The sequence below is a fragment of the Sorex araneus genome, chromosome 10 (assembly GCF_027595985.1).
Source record: "Sorex araneus isolate mSorAra2 chromosome 10, mSorAra2.pri, whole genome shotgun sequence".
In the NCBI taxonomy this organism is placed as follows: domain Eukaryota; kingdom Metazoa; phylum Chordata; class Mammalia; order Eulipotyphla; family Soricidae; genus Sorex; species Sorex araneus.
In genome coordinates, this window is record NC_073311.1 from 35,763,854 (window position 1) to 35,778,125 (window position 14,272).

At 39.8% G+C, this 14,272-nt stretch overlaps 1 pseudogene; it reads left to right on the top strand.

The window, feature by feature from the left end:
- Positions 1 to 12,475: 12,475 nt before the first annotated feature.
- On the top strand, positions 12,476 to 13,203 carry LOC101556596 (ras-related protein Rab-11A-like; annotated as a pseudogene).
- Positions 13,204 to 14,272: the final 1,069 nt, after the last annotated feature.

The window sequence follows — 14,272 nt, forward strand, 5'->3', positions numbered from 1 at the left end:
GAGTAATTCCTGAGCATCACCGGGTGTGACCCAAAAAGCAATATATATATATATATATGTATATATACATATATATAACACATGGAACACTGCAGTATATGTATTTGTGTGTTATTTGTTCATATTTTTTTCCCAGAAACTTTGTTTTATTTGGGGGACACACACTACTGAATGTGAGAGAACCAGGGGCCACTCCTGGCTCTGTGCTCATGAGTGACCCGTGGCAGTTTGTGACTTAGGGGAACATATGTGGTATTAGGGATCAAGCCTGGACTGGATACACGCAAGACAGGTTTCTTGCAACCCTATTATCTCTCTGACACGCTGAGAAATTTTCTTGGTTTGGGGGGAAAATATCTATTCACTGCAAACTGATACTTGTTCTCCATTTAGTGAGGACAGATGATTATTTTTCCCACCTCCTTTAGACGTGATATACTCAGGTGGTTGATTTTCTACAATCAAAAGCTAGCATAATTGATGGTCATACTTTTCAGATTGTCATAATAAAATATAGTGTATAATCTTCCATGTTCTTTTCTATTTTAATGGCTCTCAGGGTGACAGCAAAGGTGACTATAAAAACATTTATTAAATTTAATATCTGCTATGGTCTTATCTCCTTAGCACGCAAAAGAAAAGTGATCTGCTGGTCTGTTCCTCAGAAGCAGTAATTTGTTTATATATTAGTTTAGCCTACACTAACTAGGGATTTTTAAAGATTTTTAAAAATTTGTATGATCAAACTACCTTGTCTACCTTGTAAAAACTTTGTAATGATTTATAGCTGTGATTTGCAGTATTAACAAATGAGTACTATTGCAAATACTGGGTATTTTATCAAGGAGAGACTAGCTAAGAGAAGGGTTAAGCTTATATATTATGGGAAATTGTGCTATGTTTATTGAAAATATTATATACTAAGGGTGTTCACCATGAGAAAGGGAACTCTATGGGTCAGAGTACTGGCATAAGTAAATAAAATCTCAGAAAAGGGAGGGAGGAAGTCCCTCAGTCTAAAACACAGAAAGCTGTGTGTAGTGACCACTAGACCGAAAGCCAGAAGGTACAAAAAGCCTAAATGTGTTTTTCCTTAATAGTGCAGACCCCTGAATAGAGAAGAAAGAGTTGGGGTATCTGCCTAAGCAGAAATCCAGCAGCTGAGGCACAGAACCTCTCTCTCACCCCAGAATGTGGCCTTCTGTTCCACTGTCAGAAATGGGTGAAGACTTGAGCACCATCTACATGAAACCTGATGGTTGAGTGGTCAGTGGCTTTCATTCATGGCAGTGTGGGACAGAGAAGGAAAAACTAAGCAAATAAAATGAAACATGACTGCATTACTTCCTGTGAAGAAACATCCTGAAGCTGAAGTTCTGTTTCCTGTACATTGGGCTGCCTACTGTACATTGGGCTGGAGATTTGCTTCCTGTACATTGGGCTGGAGATCTCCCCCTTGCTTTTGCTGGTTTATCATTAGTTGACCACTATACAGGATTTCAGGAATATTGTACAATGACTTCATATGTGTGTAAGATTCACCATACTTGCCACCACAGTCCCAGTTCCATCTCCCAGAAGGCTTCTCCCCCCACCTTTCCCACCCTCTCTTCTCTTTTCCCTTCAGCAACCACAGAAGTTATTATTCCTAGGTTTCCCATTTGTTTGCTTTAGTTGTTAATGTTCCACACAAGAGGTAGACATTTAGTAATTCAATTTTATTGGAATAATCACCTCAAGCTTTGTAATTTCTTTCCAAGTGGCATGTTTCATCTCTTGTTAATGACAAAGTAATATTCCACTAAGTACATGTACCACGGCTTTATCCAGTTGTCTGTTAGTGGCCATTTAGAAAGATTTAATGTTTGGCCATTGTGAAGAATACTGCTATGAAAATAAGGGTTCAGATATCTTTTTAAGTTAGTATGTTTTTTCTTTCTTATAAATGCCTAGGATTTGTGTTTGTTGGGTTGTAGGATATTTGGGTTATGGGATATTTCCACTTAAATTTTATTTTTTAAAAAATACCCATGCCCATATACTAAAATACACTCTTTATTCTTTTTCTCTTTGTAGTGGTGGGGATCAAACCAAGGATCTCACATGTGCAAGGCATTGTCTATCGCTGAGCCACTACCCAGCCCCAATTTACATTCTTATCAACATTGTATAGGGTTGCAACCTTTTTTTTATGCAGGCCATTTTCATTAGAATGAGATAAATTTTCATTGTGGTTTTGATTTGCCTCTTCCTCACAATAAAGTGATTTATTGAGCAGTTTTTCATGTGTCTGTAGGCTACTGGTATGCTTTACTTGGAAAAGTGTCTATCCCAGTGATATTTTTTAGTTCCATGCTTTTGATGTTGTGAAAATGTGAGAGTTCTTCACATGTTTTTTATATCACCCACCCCCATGTCAGACTTAAAATGTGCAAATATCTTTTCTCAGTTGCTATATTGCTCTGGGAGGGGATATGTAGTTTTTTTCTACTTGTAGAAGCTTCAACTGTATGTAGTCTCATCTGCTTTTTTGTTGCTTTTGTTTCTCCTGCCAATAGAGTTGAATCTCTAAGTATATTTTTGCTGGTGAGGTACAAGGATATCTCAATTATGTTTTCTACTTTGTATTTTATAGTTCTGGATCTAATATCCAAGTCTTAAATCTACTTGTCTGTGTGGTGTTAGTTAATGATCTGCTTTATTTTTTCTTTTTTTTTTTTTAATGTGACTGTCTAGTTTTCTCAATACCATTTGCCAGATAGGTTTTTCTTTCTCCATTGTATCATTTGGCTCTTTTGTTATGTATGTATGTCTTTATATGCATAGATTTATTATTGGACTCTATCTTCTTTGTTTTGTTTTGTTTTGGGGGCCACACCCAGTTGTGTTCAGAAATCACTCCTGGGGAGGCTCAGGGAACTCTCTGTGATGCCAGAGACTGAACCTGGGTCAGCTGAATGCAAGGCAGGCACCTTACCCACTGGGCTCTTTCTGACCTCTGAACTCTAAGTTCTATTCCCTTGACCTTTTATCTTTGAATAGCAAATTCAAAAAATAGTTGTTGTTGTTGTTGTTCTAGTAGTGTATCTGTTCTAACACCACTCTCTTTCAGTTACTATTGCTTTGTAATATAATTTGAAATTAGGTTAAAAGATGCCTTCATTAAAGTTCTTTTGGGTGCAATGTTTTAGTGGTTATTTATTGTTGCTGGGGTGGGAGCCGGGGGTGGGGGTGGGGTTCCACATGGTGCCAGGCAGTGAACCCAGAACCTTACACATGCAAGAAGCATTCTTGTTCCTATCCCAGTCTTGGCAAACCTTTTGTTTTAGAGCTATGTGCGTATGTCAGAGCTCATTAAGTTGTAACTGCTGCAGGCAGAGAGATGGTGGGGTGGCACTGTGTGTGTATTGAAAGAGAAACACTGTCTGACATCCAAGCTCACCAGAGAGCACTAAGGCCTTTGAAACACAGGACCCATGTTAGGAGGCAAGGAAATATTTAAGAGGTAGAATTCCAGGCTCTGAGCAGAGCTGGACCCCTGGGAACAAAGACCGCAGGGCTCTGTCTACAAAGACTGCAATAAGAACATGGTAACCAACAACCAGAAGTTCAATATTTTTCCCCATGAAAAACCCAATTAACTCCTACTTGTGTAAAGAATTCCAGACCAAGGCAGTTATGAAAAATATCCATCTATAAATAACCCAGTCTGCATTTTTCCCCAATGTTCTTGCCACTCTGGAGAAGCAGTGCTTTTTCTTGAGCATTCACTTTTTTTTTCCCTCTCCCCTTATTTTCTACATAAAATTATCTTGCTTTGCTATTTATTTTCTGTGAGAAAAAGCAATGTTCCTGGAAAGCCTTCGTAAGAATTTAGGACTTACTTGTGTTTCCTGAAATCATCAATTCTTTGCTCCGGCATGGATCCAATTCCAGTTTCCTCAGAAATGGGGTCAGAATAATTTACCATGCAGTGTAGATAACGTGTGACTCAGGTGTAATTTGACAACTTCCTTGTGGAGCTGGTGAGAGGAAGGTCTGTACCATGCAGCTGCTTAAAGCAGACTGTTACCGGGCCAAACTTTCCCCCAGCACTTCCCAGGTGACTGAGGTGGGCAGAGAGGAAGGCAGAGTATCTCTCTGCAGGCTGCCACCTTTCTTCCCTCCACTTTATATAAGCAACATAATAATCAGGACCTGTGTGTTTCACTGTATCAAGCTAAAAGAAGGGGTAAGAGTAGCATGTCTCATTATATAAAGTTTTGCCTCAATACTTTTAGTTAGAAAGAAAAAACTTTATTGCAACTGCTTTAGTACAACTGAATTTGTAGATTAACCTGAAGAATCTTGAAATCTTTACAATAATGAATCTTTTGGAAAAGGAAACATAGATTCTGAGCAGATGCTGCTAATAATATCTCTGTATTAACCTTTCCTCTTTAAAACAGCTCTGGATTCCAGCTCAGCATTTATTGGCACAGAATGAAAGACTAAATTCTCAGGCTTAGCATCCTAAGTATGATCATGTGGAAAAGCTGTAGATACAATGATGTGCATGGGAGTGTTAAATGGGATCCAAGATGCCTCTTAATAGATCCTGATTAGGTCTGAATGTTCCTTTGCCCTCCACTCTATGGAATTTGAGTAGTATGTGTTCCAGCAGCCTTTTTGCACTATCAGATGAGACCAAGATGACCAGCCAGTCCTGAAAATGACAGGAAAGAAGGGCAGGGTTCGAGGCTCCTGGTGGTGCCGTTCTCATTACATCAGTGACTAGGCTTATTATTATGAGAGAAACTCCTTTGTTTATGTCACAACTGTTTTGAGTGTTTCTGTTTTATATGAGAATGCATAATTTTCTATTTATTTAAAATCCTTCCATATAAAAGATTTGTTCATTTATTTTTCTAAAAATCGCTTTTATTCATGAAATAGATACTCATTGTTCTTTATCAAAGTTTAAATAATACTTTTCTTCCTTTACTTATAATAATCTTTACTTTCCTTCTTGTCCTCTAATTGCATATGTACTTGGAACAATTTAAAGTGAAGGAGGAGCAGTTTCAGGTTTAGTAGCTAATGGTTTTAGAATGAAGGAATGACGTCAACTTAATTCTAATGGAAATACTTTATAGGGTCTTTTTTCTCTTACCATAATGTATATTCTAATTTTTTGCATGTACAAAATGTTTATTTTCCATGCCAGCTTAAAAGATAATATAGCTAGGTGTAAAATTATAGCATTAATATAACTATAGGCTGGATAGATAGCACAGAGGTTGGGCTTTTGCCTTTCACGCAGCCGACCTGTGTTTGAATGCTCCGCCCCTCTCGGAGAACCTGGCAAGCTACCGAGAGTATGGAGTCCGCACGGCAGACCCTGGCAAGCTACCTGTGCATATTGGATATGCCAAAAACAGTAACAATAAGTCTCTCACTGAGAGACGTTACTGGTGCCTGCTCGAACAAATCGATGAGCAATGGGATGACAGTGACAGTGACAGTAAAATTATAGATTTAATACCCCATTTCCTCAAAATACATAACTGCATCCATTGTTTCTAACACTCAGTATTAAAAGTAAAATGTTCAGGGGCCAGATAGATAGTACAGTGGGTAGGGCACTTGCCTAGTACACAGCCAGTTCAATCTCTGGCACCACATATAATCCCCTGAGTACCACCTGGGGATGAGGTCACTCCTGAGCACAGAGCCATGTGAGCTGCACAATTGCTCCAGCCCAAGCTGTAAATAAATAAATAAATGTATACTTACATATGCACATAAGATGTTCATTACCATTCTATCCCTATTCCTTTCTAGAAACTCCCCCCTGCCCTATCCCTAGGATGCTTGTAATTTTAATTTTATTTTTAAATTCAGAAATATCTGTGCAATATATCTGTGTGCCTTTCCTTTTAATAGTGCCTCTTCTGATACATCACGACAAAACCTTGACTCCCAAGGGTCAAGGTTTACTGCCATGGCCCTTAAGGGACAGGTGATCTGACAACGGAAAAATTGGATTAGGTTAAAGATAATAACTTTTCACACCCTGCAAAGTGTTTTTGCAGGGTCAGTACATATTTTAAAACCGACTTTGCAAAGGAAGAACAACAACTAGCAGAAACTCACTGCATACCTCTTTGTTCCTGATTGTCTTTTTGCCTTAAGTGTAGAGAGTAGAGTTCAAGCCCTTTTATAGGACAAAATCAGGAATCACGAATCACAAAATCCCATTGATCATCGAGTGGCTCGAGCGGTCTCAGTAACCTCTACATTCGTCCTATCCCCGAGATCTTAGAAGCCTGTCTTTTCTCGGCCATCCCAACGATGCCACATTGGAGGCTCCTTCAGGGTCAGGGGAATGAGATTCAGCTGGTTACTGGCTTTGGCATACAGATACACCATGGGAAGCTTGCGAGGCTGTCCCATGTGGGCAGGAAGCTCTCAATAGCTTGCTAGTTTCTCCCAGAGGGAAAAGTAGGTTATAAGATATTGCTTCTAGGAGCTTGCTTTTAAGTCTCTGGATGTTGGCTGTTGATGGGATTACACACACCTGGGTTCCTCTGCTGGTACCTTCATGAGTGAGATCTGTCCAAATGTGTGGAGAGGGGCCTTGAGCATGGCTGCGGCTAGGTTCCGGTGGTCTTTGGCCGCAGGGAGCTCTGCTGGGGGCAGGGAGGGAAGCTGGAGCCCATCCACTCCGAGGAGCCCTAGGGAAGACAGCCAGACGTGCGGGCAAGAGACTCTCTGCACACATAGGACAAAAAGCACAGTCTTAATCATCTCGCCTCCATATTCTCAGTGGCCCGTCCTGTTTATTGGGGCTACACTTCTGGCTTTTCAAGGAAAGGAGAAGATGAATGTTTTCTGTGTTCCCTTCTACATTTACGGATGTTGTCTAGAACTCAGAATAGAGGCAGATCCAAGCATAGCTTGAAGAAAGTGTTAACTTTGAGAGCTCTTGGGACTCTGCTGTAAAGGCTGTTCTTTCTAGCGAAAGTCAGTAGCACTGTCTTTGGCTTCAGATCCATGTTCAGCTTCAAAACTAAAATGGCACCTGACCTCCTCAGACTCCCTCGTACATTCCCAGTGTGTCTCCCCACCTCCAGCTGTTTCCCAAGGAGCTTTTGTTGAGACTCTTCTGCCCAAAGATTGCTTTCCTCCCACAGACAGATGCAGTCTTGGGTTCCTCTGAAAGCCACATGACCTTCTTACACCTTTTAGTTGTTTCAATAAATTGAATAGAAACCCATTTTCAGAATCAGTGGGTTAATTTTAAGGGTGGGGGGATGATGTTGGGGGCCACACTCAGCAGTCTTCAACGCCTATTCCTGGCTCTGTGCTCAGGATCAATCCCTGACAGTGCTTGGGGGAACATATGTAATGCTGGGAATTGGAACCAGGTCAACCACATGCCAGGTCACATGCAAAACTCTCTCTGACCCCAGAATCAGTATTTATTCTAGTTGACCTTAGTTGAAAAGTTTGCTAAGCCGTTTTGTTTGTTAGAACCAAACTGAGTGATAAGTTTGCTTTCTTGGAAATTAGAACCTACATCTCACTGGGTGACTTGCCTAACCCTAGGTAAACACCACGATGACTCTTTAGCAGTTTTATTTTTGAAAAGATGGGGAGTGAACCAAAGCGTTCAATGCCATGTTCCCAGAAAGTAATGACACTCTTCATGCACTTTTCTTTAGATAATGATCATCTTTTACCATAGCTGCCCAGCCAACCTCAGATATCTCTATGACCACATCTAACCACAAAATTGATCCCTTGCCTCATCTGCCCCAGAGCAACCTAAATCTTTTCTTGTGGTAACTAAGCTGAAGAGGAAGTAGAAACATTCAGATAGCACCTTTTGGGGCAGCAATATTTCTGTGGCTGGTCTCTTTACACACACACACACACACACAAACACACACGTGCACACACACTCTTTTCCAGAGACAAGTTCCATTTTATGTATTCTGTAGTATTCAAGTAGGAAAAAAAGGGAAATTGGTCTTTTATAGCTTTCAAGAAAAAAGTGCTCTTTTCATTTTTGTTTTGTTTATTCTGCAGCTAAATCTCATATCATCCAAGAAGAGGCAGGGGATGAATATTTTCAAAGGAATTGAAAAAGCTCTGTCAGTTCCAAAGCAATACTCCACCACACAGATTTACTCCACGGACACGGACTTGTGTAGAAGACAAGGTGCTCATTGTTTGGATCACACCTCAGATATTAGGTTTAAAAATATTTGTCTTGTCCTGTGGTCAATATGAATTACATAAAGTTGTTCCTGAGACAAATCCTTAATAACTAGAGAAATAAAACACTGTCCTCTGATAAATGGCTTCCTGGGAGTTTATAGCAACAGGATATGAGAACCCTGACCCTATAGCAAAGCTGATTTTAGAAGTGTATGCATATATACCTGTACATGTACATTCACCTATATTTTTATACAGAGGTTTGACTTTAATATATACATATACATACACACAAGCATACTTTTACATTCCACTACTATAATAGAACAAAATAACAATGTATGTATCTATTTTGTATGTATATTATAAAGCAATTATATACAAATAGAGAAGCTAGAAATATATATTCATACATGTCATATTCATAAATTTTTGTATTTAAGTTTGTCTACTTTTAGAACTTTCTTAGATATAAACATGTCTATTTGTGCCTCTTCCTTCTGCTCAGTCTCCAGAAGTTAGCAGGTTTCTTCTGCTTACTTGTTTTTAGAATAACTAGACCTCTTTTTCAGTTAGAAATTTTCTATATCTATCTCTGAATCAATGGGTTAACTTCTGAAACTGCATTGTCATTGAGAGTTAGAAAAATGAGAGTGGATTTCTGGGGCCTCAGGCTCACTCAATTCTGAGAATCCTGTTTTTTGAGACAAACAAAATGTCAGTTTGGTCTCTGTGGCTTCCCCTCCACTCCCTTGCTTCTTAACAGGTCCACCACGTCTTTGGAATTAATGTGCCAGTCTCAAGGGACTGTGTAATTGAGCAAAAATACAAAGTGGTAATGGTAAGAGGATTAGAATTAATACATTTCTAGTGAAAACATGCTCAACATAATATAGTTTGGTAAATGTTTGGTATAATTCAGCTGGATGTATAAAAAAAGAGGGAGAAAATGATGCTCTCCATTGGCAGGAAAAGATTCTTTCTGTGGAACATGCTGGAAGTAAAATCATGAGGGCAAAGGTGGAGAGAAAATAGCAGCCTCTATTTCATTTCAAACAATTTCTTTAAAGACTTGATCTTTTTCTCTCTATACACAGGTTCATCCAGTTATCTGAAATGTCTGTGAAATCTTGTTTAGATTGTCACATTCAGCTTCTATTGAAAAAACGTCAAACCCTACACTTTGAGATCTAAAATCTTCTATTATTCAGTCTTGATAAAAAAGGAAATCCTAATGGTACCTAACATTTACTTGACCCTGCATTTGATTCCTGGCACCGCACGATCCCTACATCACCAATGCTGGGGGTGAGCCTGGTGGCCCAAGCACACTGCCCTAACACTGCTGACTTGCCGAGCACAGCTCTGTGGGAGGAGCCTACAGAGAGTCTGAATACTATGAGAAGAGGCTCATTGGAAATGGTTTTGGTAACTGGCTGCCATGGTTGTTAGGAAGGGATAAGCAGAGGACCCAATAACCACCTTTAGACTTAACCATCAAATGAATAGAATTGCATGATTTACGACCTGAGGTACAAATAGAACCTCCTATTTCTTCTTCAATCTGAATCTTGGGATCTTAGTATCATCCTCTCATATATATATATATATATATACATATATATATATATATATGGAGGAAAGAAGCACAAAGATAAAAGAAACAAGATGATTAGTAATCTGACTTATTTCTTTAGGCACTTGCATAAAGAATGAGAAAATTGTGCATGTTTGTGTGTGTGTGTGTGTGAGAGAGAGAGAGAGAGAGAGAGAGAGAGAGAGAGTTGAGTCCACTTTCCCATCTCCACATCATTCCTTAACCCAAGAGTATAGAGTAGGAAAGAGACATTTCTAAAGATAGCAACCTTGCCTTTTTATCATAAGGTTATATCTGTGGTCCAAACTTAGACTAATCGGATTAGCAGCTCTTCTTAGTTGGCAAGAAGCCTGGGTGAGGTCAGATGGCAGGGTGCAAACTTCTGAAAATTCCTTTCTCCTGTATAGAAGGTACGGTCATCCTTGTTTTTCAGAAAACAGAGGTATGGACAGTTAACCTGAAGTTTCATGAGACCTAACACCATGAATGAAGTTATAAATTGTAATGAAAGAGAGAGAGAGAATGAGTTGAGTCATGAATTAATATGCCAACGTTAAAATTAAGCCATATCTGTTACATTGGGTCAAAGATGCCTAATTGCTGCTGAACTTAGGATAAATATCCATTTGTAGGTTTGGAGCATTTTTCTATGCCACAGGCATTTGCATTGACAATAAAATAATTATAGATCCATATTTATAGGCAAAAGAAACATTAGAAGGAACTTGGAATAATTTATTTGTTTTGTTCTTTTCAGAGGTAAGGTGGCTGATATCCTAAGAGTTAATGAGTAGGAATGTAGAGTAAGTCACTCTATCTTGGGTGAAAGGCTCTCTATAGAGTCCAAGGTACCGTACAAAGATGAAGAATCAGTGTTTACAAGTTTAAACCTATAATATGTGCAACTGCTAAGCTAAGATGGATGTGTTCCTTGCTATTTTATTCCACTGCCCCTGGTGGTTTCAAATTTCCGTCTTTGGTATTATTCTTATGTCCCTGTGACTTTGTTTCCAGGTTGTAACCCCACTAAATTCTGGACTCAAAGTACAAGTACTAAGAGGGAAAGAGGTCAGTGACTTCATTTCCAATATAGGATAAGGTTTTTTACTTTTCTTGGTATAAGAGTAAATAGAACATAAGTGTACTACTTTGGAGGGAAGAAGGCAATAAATCCCAGCATTAAATTAAGGAGTTTGTGTGTGTATTTGTGTGTGTGTGTGTGTGTGCTCGTGCACACGCGTGCGCGTGTGCTTGCTTGCTCTGGGGCTACTTCTGGCTCTGTGTTTGGGAGTGACCCTTGGTGGTATTCAGGGGATCATATGGGTCAGGGATCAAATCCAGGGTCAGTGCCTGGGTCAGCAGTATGCAAAGCAAGCACCTTACCCCTGTACTATCTTTCCAGCACATAATTAAGTAATCTTAAAGGCATTAATCCTTTGGGTAAGTTTAGACATTGACACTGATCGATGACTTTCAGCTGACATTGCAGGCTTATCAGAAAAAAAATCACTTCAATTCACAGAGAACGCACAGGGACCATTTAGGCTCATGAGTTCAATTAATAGCAGAACTTCTGAGGAAGGATGTCAACCTTCCTTCCTGCACAGCCCCCCACACTCAAGGCTGAAAAAAAGGTGAAAGGTCAGTGTCATTCTTTCTCTGCTGTCTCCATTTTGAGGGAGAAATTTGAAGAAGTTCAGGGAGATTAGGTTGCAGGTCCAAGATTATGAGAAGGATAACTATTGGAGCCAGATCTTTGCACAACTATAGCCTCAAACCAGGGAGAGTTCAGTGCATTTTGAAGCTATCACTTAAGTAAGTTTGAAAATAAGATAAAATGGATGGGATAATATGAGAAATAAAATATTAATTGTCCAGAGCTTGAGAATCTGAAAGAAAAGGGAGAGCAATACATTGACTAAAATGAAAATCCAAGTCTTACCCTGTTCTTATCTCTTGACACCAAGCACAGATGAACTTCAATGACAGTTGTTTTTTTTTTAACATTGTCACTAGAGGGGGATTTTATGCCAGGGCCATAAGTGAGTGGAGCATACAGAAAGCTGCAACAAATACAGAGACCCCAATAAAAATGTAAAGCCAGGGACTGGAGTGATAGTACAGCAGTACTATCATTTACGTGCATTTGCTTTGCACGTGGTCAACCTGAGTTCCATCCCTGGGATCCCATATGGTCCCCCAAGCACCGCCAGCAATAATTCCTGAGTGCAGAGCCAAGAGTAACCCCTGAGCATCACTGGGTGTGACCTAAAAAGCAAAAAAAAAGAATTTAAAGTCCTGTCTGATCAGAAGCAATTAAGTGAAATGCAGAAAGTTTCAAGTAATAGAAAGTAGCTTTTGTTTCACAACATCTACCAGCAATTCAAAAATATGTAGACTTCTAGGAAACAGAGGAGTTAGCAAATTTCCAAGGCATGAACTGTTATTTCTTAGTATCATTAGAGCATGGTCTGACTCGCTCAACCTACTGAAGTGTTTGCCTTAGCCAGGATACTCTTTCCTGGTAATGATTCTTAATGCTTCTACTTGAAGGTGACACATACTTTGGGTAGTATGATCATGTTATCAGAAAAGGAAAAATTTGGGGTCTGGCTGCTGAAGCTTGGCACTTAGGTTACCTCTGCTCCCACCTCTTGGCTCATCAGCCGCGCAATGGGCAACTGTGACCCTGAGTACAATAACCTCTTCAAAGTTGTCCTTATTGAAGACTCTGGTATTGGGAAGAGTATAATCTCCTCTCTTGATTTACTTGAAATTTATTTAATCTCAAAAACAAGAGCACCATTGGAATAGAGTTTGCACCAAGAAGCATCCAGTTTGATGGGAAGACAATAAAGGCACAGATATGGGACACAGCAGGGCAAGAGTGATACAAAGCTATAACATTGGCATACTATCACGGAGCTGTAGGAGGTCTATTGGTTGAAGACATTGTTAACCATCTCACATCTTGAAAATGTAGAGTGATGGGGCTGGAGAAATAGCACAGTGGGTAGGGTGTTTGCCTTGCACGCGGCTGACCCAGGTTTGAGTCCCAGCATCCCATATGGTCCCCAGGAGTAATTCCTGAGTGCATGAGCCAGGAGTAACCCCTGTGCATCATCGGGTGTGACCCAACCCTCCCAAACAAAGAAAATGTAGAGTGATGGCTGAAAGAATTGAGATATTGTGCTGACAGCAACTTTGTCATCATGCTAGTGGGCAATAAGAGTGATCTGTATAATCTCAGGGCAGTTCCTACAGATGAGGTGAGAACCTTTGCAAAAGAGAATGTCACTTATTGAGACATTCTAGATTCTACAAGTGTAGAAGCTGCTTTTCAGGCAGTTCTGAGAGACATTTCTCATAGTTTCCTAGAAGCAAATGTCAGACAGACGTGAGAATGACATGTCTCCAAGCAACAACGTGGTCCCTAATCACGTGGCACCAACCACTGAAAACAAGCCAAAGGTACGGTGCCATAAGAACAGATGAAGTGTCTCTCTTCCCCTGCCTCCAAGACTGTATATAATCCATTTCCAGGTCTGATTTAAATATATTTGTAATTCTTGTGGTCAAAAAAGAAAAAATATATATTTGTAATTCTTGTGGTCAAAAAAGAAAAAAAATACATACTATATACCTGGCTATGTCCTAGGCACAGGGGATATGAATATAAACAGAACACAGGCTAACTTTTATGGAGTTTTGTGTCTTAGGGGGAAGCATTTAATAAAACAAGGATTTTAATATGTGCACTGGGGTAAAAACTAATAATAAGGAAATGCAATAAAGGGTATCTAACTAAGGCTTGGAAGATCAGCAGAAGCTTCTTAGAAATGCCATCTAACTTAAGTCTGAAGGATGAGTAGGAGTTTATGGGAATACATCAGTCAATGTTCTTCAGAAAAGTAGGCCCAACCAGAGATATGTGGAAATATAAATGTGGGCATTTATTGTAGAAATTTGCTTACACACTTATGGAGGCAACAAATTCTACCACCTTCCTCTGTACAGAAAACAACCGGGAATGTCAGTAGATCAGACAAGCCCCAGGAACCGAAGGAGTCAGTGATGCAAGTCCCAGTCCCAAGACAGAAGTCCAGCTCAAGCTGACAAGAAATTCACCTTCCTCTACCTTTTAGTCTTACTCAGCCTCTCAGTGCATGGAAAGATGCGTGTCTGCATTGGTGAGGGTGACCTTCTTCACAGTCTTCTGTTTCCAATGATAACTTTGCGAAACATTCTTACAACATACCTTTTACAGCCATAAATGCTACTACACCAGCTCTCTGAGCATCCCCTGGTTCAGTGAAGCTGCCACATAAAATTGACCAATGGAGTTGATATATTATTAGTAGATGAAGCAACACAGGCTAAGGGGCAGAAGTGAGAAAAGTTGGGGAACTTAAAAAGATGCCTTTTGGATGGGATCTTGAGAGTCACTGTCTCTGGAGTGGCTTGCAGGGG